Consider the following 19752-nt stretch of genomic DNA (forward strand, 5'->3'; position numbering starts at 1 on the left):
AATTGCCATGCCACTAACCTTTGGTAATCAGGCAGAGCTACGGCTCCCAATTCAAGGACTTTTTCTCCACAAGGATCAAGATCAGAAGAAAAGAGAAGTCATGGTTTTATGGGAAGAGACTTTCAGGGAGATTTACACTGACTTTAGTCACTGTGAGATTCAGAATTTGAAGCTTCTATTTCAGAAGACAAAAAGTAAGCAACAAAACCATGGCTGCTACTGTCACGTTTTAAATTAGTTGTGTTTTGAATACAGATTCCAAGAGCTTAGCTGGTTTTGACGTGCCTATGCTTTTACAGCTCTCATGCAAGCTAGCCCTTCTGGACTGCTTTCCATCCTTTTCATTTCAGCCCTACTAACACACCTGTAATTTTGGCTTCAGTTTTTTAGCACTACACTTTGGGCTCTAGATGGGATACAAAGGAGCGCTGACCACTTTTGCAAAGAGAATTGATATATACAAATGCCAAGCCACAGAAGCGCCTTAGTGCAGCCTTGTGCCTTTTTGTACCATCTTGCCAGACTGTTTTAGTGAAGTGGTAAATGTAGTGCATCCTCTCCTGAGATACTAGTATTTCTGGATTCATGGCATGATTTGACAGGATCCGGATGCCAAATATGTATTTTTTCCAGTAGTATTACCTGGAGGCTTATCAGACTCCAGATTTCTAAGGTGCAGAAGGAAAGTTAAACAACATTCTTTATTGAGCCAAAATTTGGAAACTGGAGTTTGGAAAGATGGGTCAAACTAACCGGCAAGACCTGGCAAGATTCAGGATTCACAGTCAGATTTTCAGAGCATCCCGGTATTGATTCTTATGGTTGACACCAACAGATCCGTGCAGATCCACTCTGGTTCTTTATTCAGAAATTGTGCTTCAGGCGCCCAACATCAAAAAGTTACTTGGCCACTGAATCCCCGCCTCTCCGTTGGCTTCAGAGGAGAACGAAGACAGTAGTTTATGCGCCTTTTTATTTTTTTAAAATCTATTCGGACATACCGATGTGGGGACCAAAGCAAAAGCGAACCCTCAGCCCAGCACCTGCAGCGCTTCACTCCTCAGCACGGCGGCGTGTCGCTGCCGCCGCCACACGCTGCCAGCCCCGGAGCGGGGATACCGGAGCCCCCCGCCCCTGCCAGCCGGGGGAGCGTCCCTGCCACCTGCACTGCCGCCCGGCCGAGCATTCCGGGGCGAGCGAGCGGCGCTGCCGGGCCGGGCCGGGCCTCACCCGCCGGGGCCGGGCCGGGCCGGGCCGGGGGAACTCCCGCTGCCGCCGCTGGCAGAGCGCATGTGCGGGGGCTCCCCGCTCCGCGCCGCTCCTCGCACTCTCCCGCTCTTCCTTCCTTCCTCTCCGCCGCCCTCTCTCCCTCCCTCCCTCCCTCCCTCTCTCTCTCTCTCTCTCTCTCTCTCTCTCTCTCTCTCTCTCTCTCTCTCTCTCTCTCTCCCTCCCTCCCTCTCTCCCTCTCCCTCTCTCCCTCTCCCTCTCTCTCTCTCTGCCCCCCTCCCTCCCTGCCTCCCTCCCTGCCTGCCGCCGCCTCCCTCCTTCCCTCCCTCTCCCCGCCGGCTGGGTGCTGAAGTTGGGCGGATGGCAGCGAAGCAGCTGCGCTAGGGGACGAGCCGTAGCAGCCCTTGCCGGGATCGCTCAGCGCCAACTGCACGCAGCCGGGCGGGGGTGGGTAAGGAGCTCCGCGCTTATTTCAGCCTGCACCGTGATAAACGGCACCAAAATGTCTGCTTGATAGTGATGCGAAGGGTGTGTGTGTGGGGGGGGAAAACCACACCGACCAAAAGGAGGGATGTGGGGGGGGAAAAGGAAAAGGAAGGAGGGAGACCAGAGGATGGATAGATGGATGGATGGATGGACGGACGGACGGACGGATGGATGGATGGCAGGCAGGCAGGCAGTAGAGTGCAACAGAAAATGTATTCACCGGGGGGACAGGCTGTGTGTAAGGGTGCCTGTGTGCGTGTGTAACAACGGGCGGCTTCGGCGCCGAGGTTGCAAGGTGGAGAGTGTGTATGCGTGTGTGTGTGTGTGTGTGTGTGTGTGTGTGCGCGCCCACGATGCACAAAGGGGTGGGGAGAGGTGTAGCCGGGATCTACCCGCGCCCCCCACCTCCGCCGCCCCCCGGTTGTGTTGGGGATGCCGCGGGGCATCCTCCGCGCCGGGCGATGCTGCCCAGCCCGGACAGGGGAGGGATTGGGCCGGCCCCGGGGAAGCCGGGGGCACGGGCTGGCGGTGTGACAGCCGCCAGATCGGAGGGAAGCAGCGGTCCTCCTGTCTTGCCTCTTGACCTTCCCCTGCCTGTAACGTGGGTCTGCTTCGCGCGAGGGGAGGCGGTGTAATTTTTGTTAATATTATTGTTATTGTTGTTGTTATTTCAATCTGAGGAGCCGGCGGAAGGTGAGGGTGAAACAGCGAGTCGTTGCTCTAAGATGAGGAGTTGCTTTCCCATCCTTCCCTCCCTCTGCCCCCTTTCTCGGCTGCCCCACCGGGCCGGGCCGGACCGCGGCCGGGGAGCCCCGGGCGGCACCCAGCCTCCCCCCCCCGCCGTACCCTGCGGCACCGCCATCCCCGTGCCCCGGCCTCCTTCCCGCCCCTCCCCTGGCGATGCCGGCGGGAGGCGGGCGGGGGCCGCGGGAGGAGCAGGTGGCAGGGCGGGGCAGGGATGCTCCCGGTGCGCCGTGCCCGGCTCCGAGCAGCGCGGGACAGCGGCGCGGCCCCGAGCGGAGCGGGGTTCCCTGCGCCGCCGGGGAAACAGCCGCGCTCGCTGCGGCGGGGATGCGTGCCGCTGCCCAGAGAGCCGCCGTGTGCTGCTCCTGCGGGGCTGCGCCTCTGCTCGGGATGAAACCGCCCGCAATTGAGAATGGCGAGGTTGCCTCGCTTGCTCGGCTGCCAGCCTAACGTTCATGTCTATCCCTTCTTGTTGATTTAGAAGGAAACCTTACTGGTGCTGTCAGGCTCAGAAACAGCAGGGGTGAAATTTATGGTTTTCGGTATTCGGTTTCTTCATCTCTGTATCTGGATTTTCACCAACGTGTGTCATAGGTTTGCGGCCAGATGCTTTTGCAAAATGGATGAAATCTGAAATACCCTTCTAGGTTAGTATAAGTAAGTTACGTATACGTATTGGCTGGTAATACTATTATGGATAACAGGTAAAAAAATATAACAGCTTCCTACAAATGTAATATTCATGCATTGCAAATGTGGGGAGTTCTAAAAAGGAAGTTGATTCTTTTCCACATCAGTGGATGCTAGTGTCATCATCCTTACATAAATAACTGGGAAATTTACCTGTAGCACAATCCATTTAGGCAAACAAACTATTTAACCTTTATAGAGAAACAGTGTTGCACACTGTTATCACTGTTGTCAAATACATATTTTTATACTAGCTCATACCCAGAAAAAGAAAAGTCCTAATAAAAGGTGAGTGAGCCCCACCCCAGTAAGTTTATGGCCCAAGACGCAAATGCTATGATGCACACAAGCACTTGCCTCCCTGAAATAACGTGAGCATTAAGGCATTTAAATGCCTTTCTCCATCAAGGCCTTAGTTCCTTTTAAGTAGCCAAAATAAGAACATAATTTAATTAAAAGAATACGATCAAATAAATTGCTATAGTGAGTTGCACATCTAGTCCAATATCCTGGCTCTGACTACAGTCATTAGCAGACGCTGAAGGGAGAAAAACGTAAGAAACAGGACTGGCATACAGGGATCTTTTCCTGGCGTATCCTTTCAAGTTTCAGCAACACATAGAACATGTATTTCTTGAACTGGAGTTTGCTCTCAGACCATCATTTTTAATAAACTTTGAGTTTCCCTACTCCCTTTTTAAAAATCTGTTTATGCTTTGGTCTCAACCCCGTTCTGTGGCAATGAGCACCACAATTTAATTACGATTTGTGTGAAAAAGTACTTCCTTTTTTTTTTTCTATGAACCTGCTGCCTGGTAATTTCACTCAGTGCTCCTTTAGCTTTTGTATGTGACACGAGGCACATACTGTGTCTATGTAAGGTGCCAGGACTGTCCTGTCAAACCAGAGCAGATACAGTGCTGGCAGGTCAGGTCCCTTCATTTCATTTTACCTACAGCCGAGAGGCCTGCCTAGGAGTGTAAAGCTGTACTCAGCCCTCGGTCTTTATCTTGAAATCTACAGATAAGAATAGTTATTCTACTTCTTGTTATGCAACATGGACATTTATGCACAAAGAATTGCTCTGAACCCATGAACTCCCTTCAAGAAGGCTACTGAGAAGCTGTCTGTTGAAAAATACTCCCTGCATTATTGATTTCAACTGAAATCTGACTGACATCTTGGTGAAAAATTCCCTATCCCAATGCAGTTTTCTACCTACCCTGAAAAGAAGATGAAATATTTTATTCTTAACTGCAATTCTTATTTTTTAACAACTATATTAAATACAAAATGCAAGCTATATGTCAGGAGACATATACATACATATATATATGTGTATATATATATATATATATACTCTTTCCATTTGAAGTAGCATCATTTTCTAATTGTTCTGTGTAATGTTCATTATAAGGATGTGCATGTTGAACAACATGCACAGTTTCAAAGGGAAAGTTTAAATGTCCCATAAAATGTAGCTGATTTTTAAGGAGCTATAACACAAATTCTTCTTCAGAAGGATACTCCTGAGTTTAGTCCTGCTTGAGGAGGTATTGATCAGACCAACATTGCAGAATACTTCCCTGATCTCAGTGGTAGACCCTCTTTTGATTTTGTCATAAGAATATTAAAGGAGTAAGAGATCAGAGAGCTACAAAAGCACAACCTGGACCCAAAGACACAGAAGTTCTCACAGTTTTAATTTGGCAGCAGACACAACTTGGAGCAACAAAATCCACAGCAGAATGTGATGAAGTAGAGAAGGGTAGAAACATCTGAGTTGTGAAATTCTTCACATAAAATGAAATGCTGGAAACCTGGGATGAAACCTCCCAAAAGACTAAAAAAAGAGAGGCTGAATGGTATTGTTATGGAGACAGGATAGGTGGAATTTCAGGCAGTCGCAGACTTAACCAGTCAGATTTTCCACTTACAAGCAGCATATATGTGTCTGTGCCTGTACATGTAGCAAAACGTATAAATATGTAGTTATATCTATCAGGTATATACATTTCTGTTCACTAAAAACACATTATCTTAAATAAATTTTACAGTCCTAGTACTTTTAAATAGCACTTTCTTACTTGTATGCTTCACAAGCATGCCTTTAAGTATGAACATATGGAGGTCCTTATGAATACACCAGAAGTGTACTAAGTGAAACAGCATTAGCTCTTACAGAGATGTTCATTACAGTTCCATTAGCGCCCTCCTGATCATATCTTCATCATGTCAGGGATTTATTTTGAACTCGTACCGAGATTTCAGCATTTTTAGTGAAAAATAAATCCCTATCATACTAGTAGTGCGTATTCTGTGAATACAGGATGAGTTTTCTAAGAACATAAAATTCATGTGTTAATTGGCTTGAGCTAGAATTCATTACAGACTAAATCCTTCACAAAATTTAGCATTCCTGTAGACATACCCTTTGTTCTACGTAGTTTTTATAATGTAATAATGCAATCAAACTTTCCATACCATTAATTAATTAAAAGCTTGTGCATAGGGCATAAAAACAAATGAATAGATTAAGTTGTAATTAAGTTTATCTATTGGTGGTCATAGCTAATGGCTGTGGCTATACAGGCTGTGAGTAGAGTTGTGTGAGTAGCTTTGCTCTGGCTCCTGGTGGTCCGCTGAACCCTCCAAAGCAGCTCAGCCCTTCAGTTTGGCACCTCTGCAGGTCTTGGCTACAGAGGGTCTGAGGAAGTGAGCTGCCTGCGTGCCTCACTCTGATTCTCTGGAAAGTTAACCATTTCAGAGAGGTTTTCTACGGAGATTTTGTGTCTCTGCTTGAAGTCAGGTATTTGCTCTCAAAAGGTTTTCCTTGGCATCGCTGCTGTCCCTAGCGCGCACAGAGGAAGCAGCCAAGCGGTGTGACTGTGGCAGGGACCTTGGGGAATACTTAAAGCACACAAGCAGATGAACTCGGGGTCTGCTCTGCTCCTCCTGCCCAGCCACCATGTAACCTGTGCCTCGACCAAACTGACATAAGGCCTTGATTCCCTAGTGTGCTTTCTCCGATTTGCACTGCTCCAGTGATGCAAGATAGATTTAAACTCAATTTAAATATGTTGTTCTGGTATATTAATGAATCTGGACTTAAATAAAAGTATTCTATTCAATTTAAGGTTCATTCTATCATATCATCATAGAAATTTTGAATCATAGCTTTGTCTTTAGGTTCTTTGCTTATAAAATACAAATGAAATGCATCTGAACTTCCATAGAAATTTTCATACATTATTTACTTTGTAAGCAAATGGCAGCAAGTTCTTAGAAATCAGTAAATACCTAAATAGAATGTATGTGGAAAATTACAGGTAGGGAGACAGAACAGAAAGAAAATTTAATAAAATCTTAAATCCAACAGCCAAGCATTAAAAACATGCACACATCTTAAACACTGCATCTGTGCTGCATAATCTTTCTCCATACAAAACCAGTATATATCTAGCCTAGTTTCTTCAGGAAGGAAGGGGTAAATTAGACAGTGATGCATTAACACAGCTATGCAGCCTCTGCTACCAAAGCAGCTTCATTTAAAGCAGTTTGGCTGCTCTCTCCAGTGATGCCAGCTCTGTGCTTGCTGAAATATGAGAGATCACAAGCTGAACCACTGTATATAGTCTATCTCTGTACATACAGACTAACAGAGAGAATGTCACTGTAGTGCTGCCTTTAAAGGACACAGCCACTCTGTCTCAGATCCCTGATATAATTCATTATGCCACCTCGCTAAGTTCAAGTCCAAGCAAGACTTAAGGTCTTATTTTTTTTTTAGGAAGGCTGACTATAGTTTGGGCAGTTTTGCTGTACTATGTTTTACTGTGCTGTGGTATGCTGTAACAATGTCTTTATTTGTCAGCAACTCATGTCAGTTAAAGTAAAATAATCCTGTGAGAGAAAGCAATTAAGCCCCAGGAAGCATGGATGAAGGCTGTCCTTAGCACAGCACTTTTATACCTACTTCCAAGACCAGGTTGGACATGGCTTTGAGCAACCTGGCAGGGGGGATGGAACTAGATGATATTTAAGGTCTGTTCCAACCCAAACCACTCCGTGATTCTGTGTTTGTCTGATACTGTAGCTCAGGCAGCTTTCAAGAGAGTGACCTCAGAACAATGAGCACCCTTAGAGGCAGCGTGTCCTAGGCACGTCACAGCTGTGACAAGGAGCTGCAGGAAGTCCTGGCATTTCTCACAGTACCACTGTCTGATTAGTATCACCACATATATGCTGGTCTCCTAGAAGCTTAAATTAGAGGGAAGTCGTAGAGTGTCTGGGCTGGAAGGACCCTTACATATGTTTTAGTTGCAATTCCTCTTGCCGTGGTCTGGGTCAACTTCCACTAGACTGAGTTGCTCAAAAGGCCCATCCAACCTGACCTTGAACACTTCCAAGGATGGGGCATCCCCATCTTCTCGGGGCAACCTGTTCCAGTGCCTCACTAGCCACATAGTGAAGAAATGTATGGTAAATTTTTAATACCATTGTTACTGTTTATGGCTTGCTTAATGGGAACAACCTTCTGAAGTAAGGAATTTCTTTTCCAATCTGCCTTATTTTGACAGTACTGCAGACAGCACATGCTCTGTGATATTCACACTGCACCAGACCTTTGGGTAGTGTAGATTCTGCTCTCTCAATGATTTGCATCATATGAAAATTGAGAACAGTGAATAATAACTTCCTGTACAAGAGCTTCACAAGTAGCCTTGATTTAATGAATGTAGGTGGGAAGTGTCATCCTAATTACTCAGTGTCCAAAAGGTACTTTTATTTCCAAGTCTTATTATCTTCAGAAATTACAAAGTCCTAAAATATTAATCAGATAGCTTTCAAGATGGGTTTGGGAAGAGTGAGATGTAAAGTTGTTTTTTAATTCATGTAGAATGGTTTAAAAATATATCTACTGTGTTGTAATGCAGTTGTCTTATAATGGTCTGATAATCTAACCGATACAGTTTGATATATCTGATAACCTGGTAACTGGAATCTAATGTGTAGAATTTTTTCCCCTATTACATGTATTATATTTTCCAGGTATTTTTATAAACATTTGCTGAGCCTCACAATGTAAAAACCCCAGATGATAATAAACGGAATCTCAGCTTTATGGTAAGCGTTGTGCTGACCAGAATAGACAAGGCTGTTTTCAAATTTTTAATTATTTGATATGTAAAATTAAGTCACAGAGCAACCACAAAAGAAATAAGTACTCATGTGGTGAGAATCTTGAAAGGACAGAGTGAATGCAGCTACTTCATAAACTATAAAGTTATGAAGGCAGCAGCTTTGAGTCGATAGCTCATGTAGGACTGGACATTGGTCAGTGATTCAGAATACAGGAATCTGACTGTTTATTGGATTTGTCTTCAGCTTTCTCTGCAGAAGGACCATCCCATATCCAGCATCTGTCTCAAAGCCTATGCCTACACTGCTAATTGCAGTCTAGGATGGAAGTAGCTGACAAAGTTCAGACATTTGAAAAATCTAGTTAAAGCAGCACTAGCAAGAAAGTTACCTTATTTTACCTCTACTCTGTGCGTGTTGTCTTGTATCCTGAGAAATACACTCCTGAAATTTTTCTGGTTTTAACCTAAATGGCTCCTGAAGACAGTTACTACCAAATATGTTCCGTACTTCTTCAGCCATTGTCTTGGCTCTTCTTAACCTGCTTCAATTGATCAGTAACCATCTAAAGAAATCACAGCTGTTGTTTCAGTAGCACTCAGTGCTGAAATACAGAAGTAACCTGGCATTCATGTGGCTGTCCAAGATTTTGGCTTTATGTAGCCAAGGTAGTACAACTCCTGTGGGTGCAGGATTGCACTGAGTGCTTCTTTTAGTTGCCAAGACTTTCGGTTTTTGTTAAGAGTACTGGGTCTTTTCTCTGCAAACTGACATAAACCTGAGCTTTTGCACCAGAACTTGATTGTCTATGTAATGAGTTCTTAGAATGGTCCCAGACCTGACTGGGAGGTTACCACATTCCAGGGATCATTCCCAATAAATGCTAATATGAGATTCTCCTGGTTTGCAGAGCAGGTCACTAATCGTATGAGTGAAACTAAATTGGCCATTAAGCCTTAGAGTTAGAGAACAAGCCCAGGAACTGTTTCTTTCCAGTACAGACACATCACATCTCTTCAGGAGGGCCTCTGCTTTTGGCCTGCATTCTTTCTTCTCAGAAATATTATGGTTAATGATATTAACCAAAGGAAACTGTGTTTGCTGAGATTTACTTAATGGTGGATCCAGATCATCTCAAGTCAGTGACTTGTTTTTTGTTAGCTTATGTTGTTCCCTTGATATTCACCTACCACAAACAAGAGCACTGCAGGTTTTTATGGTTCTTTCTATTTTGTTAACAACAGAGGGATAGGTTGTCAGGTTGTATAAATGAACATTTGCTTGAAGGATCCAGTTAGTAACACACCTGCTTAATAGTTATTCCCCATGTTTAATTTCAGACCAAGATTTATCAGCTTTTAATACATTTAATGTTTAGCATGTTGACTTTTACCATGTTTATTCTAGAATCACAATGTTGTGTTCACTAACAGAAGTCAACATATTTATATTGACAATACCAGCAATTTGGCAATCTGATATAAAATATTAATAGAATGGCTTTAACTATACTGAGTTCACTCAAGTCCTTCATGTGTTTATTGCTATTAATAGTCTATCAAGCGTGTGGGACACACAGTCTATGGTTTATATTCAGTATTATTTTTTTTTCATACATAGCAGGAGAGAGAATTATTTGGACATGTTTTTAAAGAAAGTGTAAAGTTTAGTAAAGGTGAGTGGCTCATATCTGTACTTGCATGAGGTAATAGGAAAATTATATGTCTTGTATGACCTTACTTCTGCTGAGCATTTTTCTTGGTCAGGCATATAAAGCTGTGGCAAATACAGTGTCCTGGTTTCATACAATGTGATATTTCAGGAACTTTTAAGAAAATAGAGAATCCAGAAAGATGAAAATAGTGAAAGAGGAGGTGACTACTCATCATATTATTATCATTCTGAGAATCAAGCAATTTAGCAAGAACTAAGAATAAACAAAGAACACATTATGAAAAAACTATTCTGGTCCTTCCAGATTTTTGGGGTTTAGACCTAATAAGCGCTTCTTAATCATTCCATCATGCTTTCTTTTCTACAAGCTCACTTTTCAAGCGACCTTTGCATGCTAAGACAACAGTACTGCTTTTCACAGAACAGAAATGCAGATTAAGCAATTAGAGAATCACACAGTAGAATAGTGGCAGATGCAGAAATTAAACATACAGGGCAAAATTCTTGCTGATTTCAAGGGTTAAAATCTAACATGAAGAATCTTGTCTTCCACTCCAGCTTCCCTATTACCAAAGTAATGCTTATATATAAGCATCAGAGAGACCTTAAGATCCAGAAAATTTCTAAATCCACACAATTTCCAGGACAAAATTGTGAATTTGCAGCTGAATGAGAAATTAGTCTTTCTGATCAAGTATTCCTACTCATTTGAAGATGACCAGGGTAAAACCTCTCCAATATGCTCCTTTGAATGTGTAATCTGAATATCAATATGAAAAATATTAATTAGGGGCATGTTAAAAAAAAAAAGCTCAGTAAGCAAAACCTGCTAAAACATGAAGTCTTTGGTTGGTTGAGCAATGTAGACCTGCATTTAAAAAATGAAAAAGAGAAAATGGAAGAATATTGCAAATAGCATGGGGTACCTTCTGCATATATGTATCCCATAACTTTCTGATCATCAGTTCTTTAGAAAGATATGGGATTTTGGGGATCCATTAAACTGCTACTACTCTACTCTACTCTACTCTAGATCTGTCCTCCTCATAAAATGCCTTCAGTGTAGTCAACTCAGTCCTGTTCATAACAGAATAACACCTGCCCTAGCTTTACCAAATCACACATTAAAAAAAAATCTATGCACATTAATTTTAGCTTGATTGTTTTCGTGACATAAGTCGCTGTAATGTCACAGTTATAATACAATAAAATATTTTTACAGGTAACAAAAGGGAGTGGACTAACTAGTCAATGCATACCTAATTCTAATAATGAAGGTAGCATACAGTTTCTAACTCCAAATTACTCTGGATTTTAACAACACTTCAGTCTTGGATGCAATCAGAACTAGGGGAGATGCTTCACTATGTCCATGTCAGCATATATTTTATATATGTTTATATATCTATTTCTTTGTAAGTTAGCCTCAGATACTTTGAATTAATTGTCTCCTGGTTATTGCTGTGAGGGGACACACCCATGGGATGTGGCATGAGTTACCACCAATCAGCTTCTCCAGTAAATTTCCCATGAAGTATGCTGATGGCCCAAGTAAATACAATTTAGTTTGTTTTGTGAAGAAAATAAGTAAGTTACTGTATGACCCTTGAAAGATGGGGGAGAGGTCTCCTTGAATTTAAGAAAATATGGTCTTTATATAAGAGGTTTAATGTAAGAAGACTAAATTTATTGGAAGGCATAATTTATTGCAGATCCAGCTACAGATGGGAGACAGTTCATAGGGCTTTTAAGACTCCAAATAATTGAATTGCTATTAATGTTCAAGGCATTTTTTCATTAAATTGAATGGAGTTCTATGGCAGAAACTATTCTTACACGCAATGCTGGTCATCATTCACTTTTCAAACAGAGGACTGTAAGGCCCTGTTTAGGCTCTGTTAAGCAGAAATTGCTCTGATGGACAGTGAGATCATACACAACAAGGGGACTGAATGCCAGAGACACCTTGATTTTGACTGCCTAATATTTGGTGAGGTACTGTCTGGAACTATCCAAAGAGAGTGTTTTATGTTTTAAAACTGCGCACTATTCACACAGCAGACTGACGTTTTTAGTTGGTTTGTTTCTACATGAAACCCTGAGCTATTTAGGTGAGATACTGTTTTAAATTTAAATGCTACAGTCCTGTCCTCTGATGTTGAGAGTGTATCCAGCAGGGTGCCAAGGAAATCAGCTGCTTTTGAACCAGGCAGGCAGTGTGTGTCCAGCAGCACTCTGGGTTTAGGCTGATTCCAGCAGGTACCACAGTAGCAACTTTAGGAACATTGGAAAATAAGAGCATATGATGAGGGAAAAACCCTGGCTAATTTAATCCTAAACTCTATCTGCTTCCATCAACCAGTCCTTACTTTTTCTTTCCTTCTCTTGATCAAGTTGATATTAAGAGCAGGAAGTCTTTTTTGTTTTGTTTTGTAGTTGGTTTGGGTTTGGGGGTTTTTTTGTGGGGGAAGAGAGGGGAGGAAGTTGTTTAGGTTTTCTTACTTTATTTGGTTTGGTGGGGTTTTTTTTGTTTGTTTGTTTTTGTTTTTGTTTTTGTTTTGTTTGTTTTTACATCTGTTCTTACCCAGAGGCTGTTCCAGATCTCCTGTTGAAAATCTTTTTCTCATTTCCAGCCACATTCACTCAAAGACTGCTTATTCTCCATTTGCTCTTGTGCAATGATCCATATTTAAATTGTTCTTCCTCCCTTCCATTTGTTCACCTGACACATTCATATCCCTCCCCTTTAAACATTTGTCCCAGAAACTTTCTTTAGATCATTAGGACATGAAAAAATTAAGAGAACACTCAGAACACAGAATCCATATCTTGTGAAACAAGGGGGCTCAAATATCCCAGCAACAGCTCTCTTCCCAATCACAAAACCTCTCCTCCAGCCTTTTCCCTTTATAACTCATCTGTGAAGCTCCCCAGAGTAGGAAGACAATAATCCTGTGTGACTGCTCCATGAGCATTCTCTCCTGTTTATGTAGAGGGGATCCCTTGATGATGAATATTCAAAGTGCAGCTTACACCTGAAGAAATCTTAGAAGTGTGCTGCTTGAATTTCACTGTTGTGTGACCCAGTACAGTCCTCACTGTGAATAATGGCAGCAAAGCACATAAGGTCATGTGTATAAGAAAAGATTCACCTACATACCTACATAAACTTTGGGACAACCTAAAGGGTCTTTTTTTTTTTTTTTTGGTCCATCATCAAAATTAATTTCCATGTTGATTTGGATACAAAATAGCTCCAGTATTCCAGTATTAGTATAATTTCTCTTTTCAGACAAAACAGCTCTTTCAGGAAACTCTTCTGTATGTTACTTAAAAGTGTTTCTCAGTGCTAGTATCCTGTGGAACTGGATAAAGATGTAAAATTTTAGTGTAGACATGTACTAGTCTAGAAAATGAGGGTTCCAGCAATAGCAACTGTGTTGCAAATGCATTGTTTCACCTACATGAGATTGCACAGGACAAACAAAAATGTCATGATTTTGATTTGTTGTGCATGACTCACCTTCTAAAGAAAAGTCAGATCACAAGAGAAAATTAAACATTTGTCAAGGAAATGAAGAATCCAGGCCACTAAGATGAATTGGTGATTGTTAATGATTGTTCTCAGACTTCGGTTCTGTCATGTTGACCCACTTACAGACTTGAATGGAAACTGATCATTCTTCTTTATGAGGGTTTCAGAGTCACATCTAAAAATTTGATTTTAGAGCCAAGGAGAGGTTTGAACTGACAATAACCACACTGTATACTTTATTCCACTTGTTAACGTTCTAGCTGGTACTGTGCACTGTGAAAAACAGCACTATCTCAGGACAGGCACTTCACTAGAAAAACAAATTTGGCTGCACCCAAGCCTTTGGTGGCTGAATAAGGATCAAACATTTAATGTGATCAGCAGGCAGCTTTGCCTCCCACGCTCTCCTGCAATTACAACATTCAGTTTACTTTTTCTATTTAAAAATAACTGTATAGTTCAAACAAAAATAAAACCATTCAGAAAATGTCTAAATTTGGCTTTCAGACTCAGATTTTGAATGCCTGGTCACTGCTTCTGAGTGATGTATAATGGAAATAGAAAGGTCAGTGCTATTAGCACATTGAAAACATTTCCATCCACATCTCCTTCCTAAGATGTTGCATGGATGAAATACCAGCAGGCAACATGTACCACGTGTGTTATCTAGGTGTGTCAGAAAGCTGTTCCCTGGTCAGTAGGAGCAGCCACTCCGAGGTTGTAGGAATGCACAAACTTTTATTAAAGGCAGTATGGAGCTCAGAGACTCCCAACGAGCATGTAGGGACAGCACTGAGATGGCCTGGCTGCCCAAGATTAGCACTTATCTTTTCAGTGTCCAGTGGATCCATCTGGAACTGCACATCCCACGAGTGCCTGAGCCTCCCTGGCCCTGCTGCTGTTGTGATGCCACACACACAGGCACAACTAATCTTCACACAGGCACAAGCAGTCTTGTCATCTTGTTCCCCAGAGAGCGAAGGGTTCCTCAGCACATGCTTATTCTTGCTAGGACTCTAATCTGCATCTTCCCCAAAAGAAAATTTCAGGTGTGTATTTATACAGAATAATGCTGGCAAGTCTTTCTCCAGAAGTCATGGGTCATAGCACAATTGTAACAATAAAGCTGTAAGTTAAAGTGAAGCCAAAAAAACTTCCAGGGGTTTTGAGACATTCAGATTGTCGTTGAGAAGCATTTAAAAATATTCTCCATGAAAATATCACAATACTTGCCCCCAGCTCTGCCCCAGTGAGGACACACGTTAGTCCAAACCAGTAATTGTAAGGCAATACTCCTTCCTGCATTTCCCCACAATGAAACAATAAACATGAACACAGGCATTCACCCTAGCAGAATAATCTGCAAAATCTTACTTTGTGACCAGACATGCAGGTGGTTCAATTTAATTCTCACTAGTTCTTTCCACAAAGCTAGAAAAATTCCCTGGAATTTGGAAGGAAGAAGTGCTTGAGTCAGCTCCACAGAGAACAGAAGTTTATCCTATTCACTAACTGGGATGAATCTTCTATTGAGATGCTAAGTGGTGTTTCATTGCTTTCCATGCAGCTTTTCCATAAGATCTAAAGAACTTTTTATGCCACATTTGTATTCATTGTGAGATTTTTGCCCCTGGCTCTCCAGCTGTTTCGTTGCTTACATCCTGAGGCAAGAACTGCTGAACTTGGTGAGCAGGAAGTCTGAATTGTTGACAGGGACAGACAATTTTAGAGTGTGTACACCTCAGAATTGGCTATCCAGATGTTCTAGGTGAAGGGACAAATCTCAAGAGCAGAAGTAATAACCAGCACAGACTGAGAGAACACAGAGAAGTTGAAAAGGACCTTTAAAGTCTGAAGGGCCAGAAAACAGGTATAATAGACAGTGAGACTGAAATCTCTGTAGATAGCAGCGAAGGGTACTGAGTACATGGATCTGGATGCTAGGAAATTAGTAAAGAACAGGTGAATTAAAGGCTACAGTGATAAAGTCTGGAAGTATGGAATAGCAGAGATGGATGCTGAAAAATAAATGTATTAGAGTCACTTTTTAAAATATATGCTGATTTCTAATAGCTTTTGATTATTAGATGTTTGTAACATTTGAGGAATTCAGTCTTATAAGGAGAAGTTCGTTCAGCCTGATTATTAAGAAAGATATTACAGAAGTCCTGCCTTAAAAAAATGTTAAAAATTAAAATAATTCCTTTATGTGCAATAAATAATGGCATATGGGCAACAACAACAAAAAACCCACACTAAACCCAGATTGTTTTCTTTTCCTGTCTGCAAGTAGAATTTGCTCCTGAAACACTCCGAACTATCTGCTGTTTAAATAAATTTCCTTGATCTAGAGACAACAGGAGATAAGAGCCAACAATTAGATGATGCTTCTATTCCTGCTCCTCCTTTCTGATCCTACACCATGATCAAAATAAGTCAAACACCTCTGGCTAAGCAAGAGCACATTTTCTTGAAAAGAAAGGAGACGAGCTGTCCCAGTGCTGTGCATTGATTGTATCTGGAGATCTGCACGTGAAGAGGAAAGAAGACAGACAACTTTTGATGGCAGTGAAAGGTCACAAAAGGTGACACTCTTGGCTGCATGTGGCAAATTTACTGGAAGCCTTTCTTACCTGCAGTGCACTTTCTGATGCATGATTGTGGTCCTAATGACAAGGTACTGTTGAGTCAACTGCAAGTCTCCAGAAGATTTTAGTGCTGTTACAGATAATTTGAAATTGAATTGTATCCTGATGGCATTTAAAACTGAATTTTGTTCAATATTTTTTTTTTTTTTACTTTTTTTTAAAAAGAGGCAATTTTCTATTATCCAAAATTTCCCTAAAATTATTTTGAGCAATTATGATTATGGAAGATGTATAAATATTAGAGTAGCATACTTACTGGCACCACTGGTGTCCTCTGGTAGACAGAAAATGGCCATTTCAGTAATGCCATAAATATACATTCAAGGATCACATCAAAGCACTCCAGAGGATGCAAGCACTTCTAATAGCCATCTTCTTGAGGAAAGCACTGGGCTTAGATGAAAATTAAAAAATGCAATTAAAATATTTCTCTTAATTTAAACATTTTCTGTAGCTGCTTCTTCCATGTAGCCTTCCAGGGTGAGGTATTTGTGCACAGGTGGAACTGGCCTAGCATAGAGATGGACAAAGAGGAATTTAACTTCTTTACTGGGGTGACAGTAGCTGCTGTAACTTCTACATATACCAGGCATCCAAACTAGGACTTAGTTGGCTTTCAGTCCCCTAAGAGGACTCTGGGTTTTTAAGAACACACAGCATGCCATTCCCCTCTCACCCTTAGGAACCCAGATTTCCCCAGTCAAGTGCACTGAGTGCCTATTACTTGTGCTTGAAATGACATCCTGCTAACTAGGTCACAACCAGCTCTCAGCAGGATGTGTTGTCTGCCAGAGATCTCAGAGGAGCTTGGTCCAGAAGACACACTGAGAGTGTGTTTCTCATTTTCTAAAAGAGCTGAACTCATCACAAAACACGAGACACAAATGAACTGTTGTTCCAAAACACCGCCAGAGAGGTCAGACGTAAGGTTTGGGGTTATTTCATCCCCCCTGCCCTCACCAAAACTCTTGCCATTTTCTCAATTTTTCTTTCATAAAATAGAGGAGGAAGATCAGGATGTGATACACCTGGGTTCATCCAATGTGTAGCTGAGGGAATTCAGACCTTCCCCTTCCCACCACAAAAAGTCTGCCCTAATCATCAGTTTTGAAGATATTCAAAGGCAGAAACAGTCTCCACTGTTACCATTGACACTATGCTATTTAAAAAAAAAAAAAAAACCTACCCAAAATCTGATCAAACAATTAAAGAGAAATTAGCCAGGGAGACAGCTGAGCATCCACCATTACAACCTTCACTGAGGAGCAGGAACACCTTGTTTTCTGCCTTTTTCTGAGCACTAAAGAGTGTGGGAGCCACATTATTTAATATTTGCAATATTGATTAAAAGCAAGAAAGCATATCCACCATCTCATTTTACAAAGCATGTTCTAGTCCATAATGGATTTTTTTAAAGGAATGACTCAGGGTCCTAAATCTGGGTGAGGGACATGGCTACAAACCTCAGTCATTCTGCAGTCTAGGCTGGGTTTCTCCATCCTGGGAAGGGACAAGGGCAAAGCACTCTCTCTCTTGGTCACCAAGTGACTCCTTCATTCCTAGTTTTGCAGCATTTTATGCCAATCTAAGCCAGAAGAGCTGCCCCTCTCTCCCTGCCACATATAAGTGACTTCAGTGAATCAGTTTGGAGAGTTAATCCTCCTGACAGCTAATCATTGCTGCTACAGAATTAGTTTTCTGCCACAAAACCTGCTTGATTTGTCACCACATGGTAGAAACACATCAACCAGAAAGCAGGAGTTGGAGGACTGATGGCTTGAACTTAATTTGACCAAAGTTGCCAAGGAGCCTCATGCTTGGGATGCTGCATTTCAGAATACGTTCTGAGGTGCCTCATGTTGTCAGGGATGCCGAGGTACTTTACACGAGGCTGTTCTCTTCCAAGAGAGGGAAAAAAATACAAGTCCAACAAAAAACCTACAAAAATATACACACACATGCACACACACCTCCAAACCCCACAAAAACCACTCTAAAAGCAAATGTCTCATAGCCTCTCTGCACCCAGAGCTCCCTGGTCTGTGTGGGAACAGCTTTGGGGAACCCAAAACTCTGCACAGTGCACACTACAAGCAGAAGGAGGATCACACTGACTTTCTTTCCTCATATTGGTAAAAGTGCACATGTAAACTGATTTTTTTTTTCTTCTGGTGTTCTATTTATTTGGCTCCCGTGACAACTTTCATGGTTATGCTTGTGTTTAATATTTTTTATCTTGCAAAAAATATGATCATATGCAATAGGACTAACTTTTAATAAATAACTGAATCAAAAGCTAAAAAAAGTGCTCAACTTACCAAATGTTGTTCAAATAAATAGAAAAATGTAATTAGGGTGCACATTAAAACCAGCACACTCTAGGTGCCTACATGGGGCAAGGACTAAACCTACAGTAAATGTTGCTTAGAACAGACAGACTGGCAAGTTTTCTTCAAAGAGCTGGACATCCTAAAAGGTGTTTATCCTTGCATAGGGGTTTGGCAGCTCTGTGGTTATCCTAAACCTGTTATTCCATCACTTCTTTCTCTTTTCTCTTTACTAGTTATACTATAATTGAGTCTTCTTAAACTTCACCTGGAGGGAAGATACTCACCAAACCTGGATGATAGGTGAACTGAAGGCAGACCTTTTCTAAGCATTTCACCTGACACAGCTTTTGGTCAGGGAAAAGATGAACTCTTCTGGGAGTTGTGTCAGACAATTTTGAAATTGTCTCTCGGTAAAAAAAAAAAAAAACAACCTTTTTTTTTTAATCTTTCAAGTGCCATGAGAACATCAAACAAAACTGTAAGGAAATCACTTGCTGGGGTCAGGACCCATGCTGTTGGAAGCAGACTATGGATGGATTTAGAAAATTCCACTTAAGATTTCTGAATTATCTCTCAGTCCCTGGTTCTAGAGACCTGTGGAAGAGAAAAGAGAATGTTCCCCTAGTCCATGAAATTATCAGTATGACAGGTGTCATATGTGGGAGATAAAAGCTGTTGTTTAAAAGTGACTGTAGGACTGAAAAAAAAATAATGTACATCAGTTTTGGTAACGCCAGACAGGGCTTCCTTAATACGGACAGGTACCTCCCACACAGCAGCTTAGAGAAATGCTAGCAGTAAATTTTTACAAGTTAAAGTTTTTCTCTTGCCATTTACATTTCTTTTGTGTCTGTCATTATTATTTTGTCCAAGTGCCTCAGAATCTTGAAGATCCACTCCAGTCCAAGCTCAACTTTTTGACTATCTAATCAAAAAGAAAATCTCCCTTCTCCTCCATCAGTTACTGATTTTTCCACCTGGTTTTAGAAATCAAGGTGCATGATGAGCAAAAGAGCTACTTACACTTGCATCTCTTGCATCCCCTGTTAGCTTTGTATCTGCTAACATCCCCTTTGATGCAACCTACACACAAGGGAGAAGTCTGGAGCCACTCACTTTAAACCTGGAAAGATCAGTTTTCAGTCATATATATGTTTCATGAAATGGAAAAATTAAGTTTTATGAGAATACCTGAAATACATAATTTCACAACCTCCAGTGTTCAACTCCTATTTAAAGAAGTAGCTTCCTAAAAGACAATAAGCAACAATTTAGC

At 41.6% G+C, this 19752-nt stretch overlaps 1 protein-coding gene across 3 annotated transcripts in view; it reads left to right on the plus strand.

The window, feature by feature from the left end:
- The first annotated feature begins 1545 nt into the window (after nucleotides 1-1545).
- The window catches only part of RGS17 (regulator of G protein signaling 17), a 71797-nt gene continuing 53590 nt past the window's right edge, over nucleotides 1546-19752 (plus strand). For 2 of the 3 annotated variants that reach the window (XM_005518413.3, XM_088052992.1), the window contains exon 1: nucleotides 1546-1678. The gene's annotated coding sequence lies outside the window, so the exon portion shown is untranslated. The remainder of the gene's footprint in view (nucleotides 1679-19752) is intronic. The other variant, XM_088052991.1, reaches the window with a different exon arrangement.

Source organism: Pseudopodoces humilis, chromosome 3 (genome assembly GCF_049639895.1).
Source record: "Pseudopodoces humilis isolate 2021_Gansu_Grassland_sample_001 chromosome 3, ASM4963989v1, whole genome shotgun sequence".
Lineage (NCBI taxonomy): Eukaryota > Metazoa > Chordata > Aves > Passeriformes > Paridae > Pseudopodoces > Pseudopodoces humilis.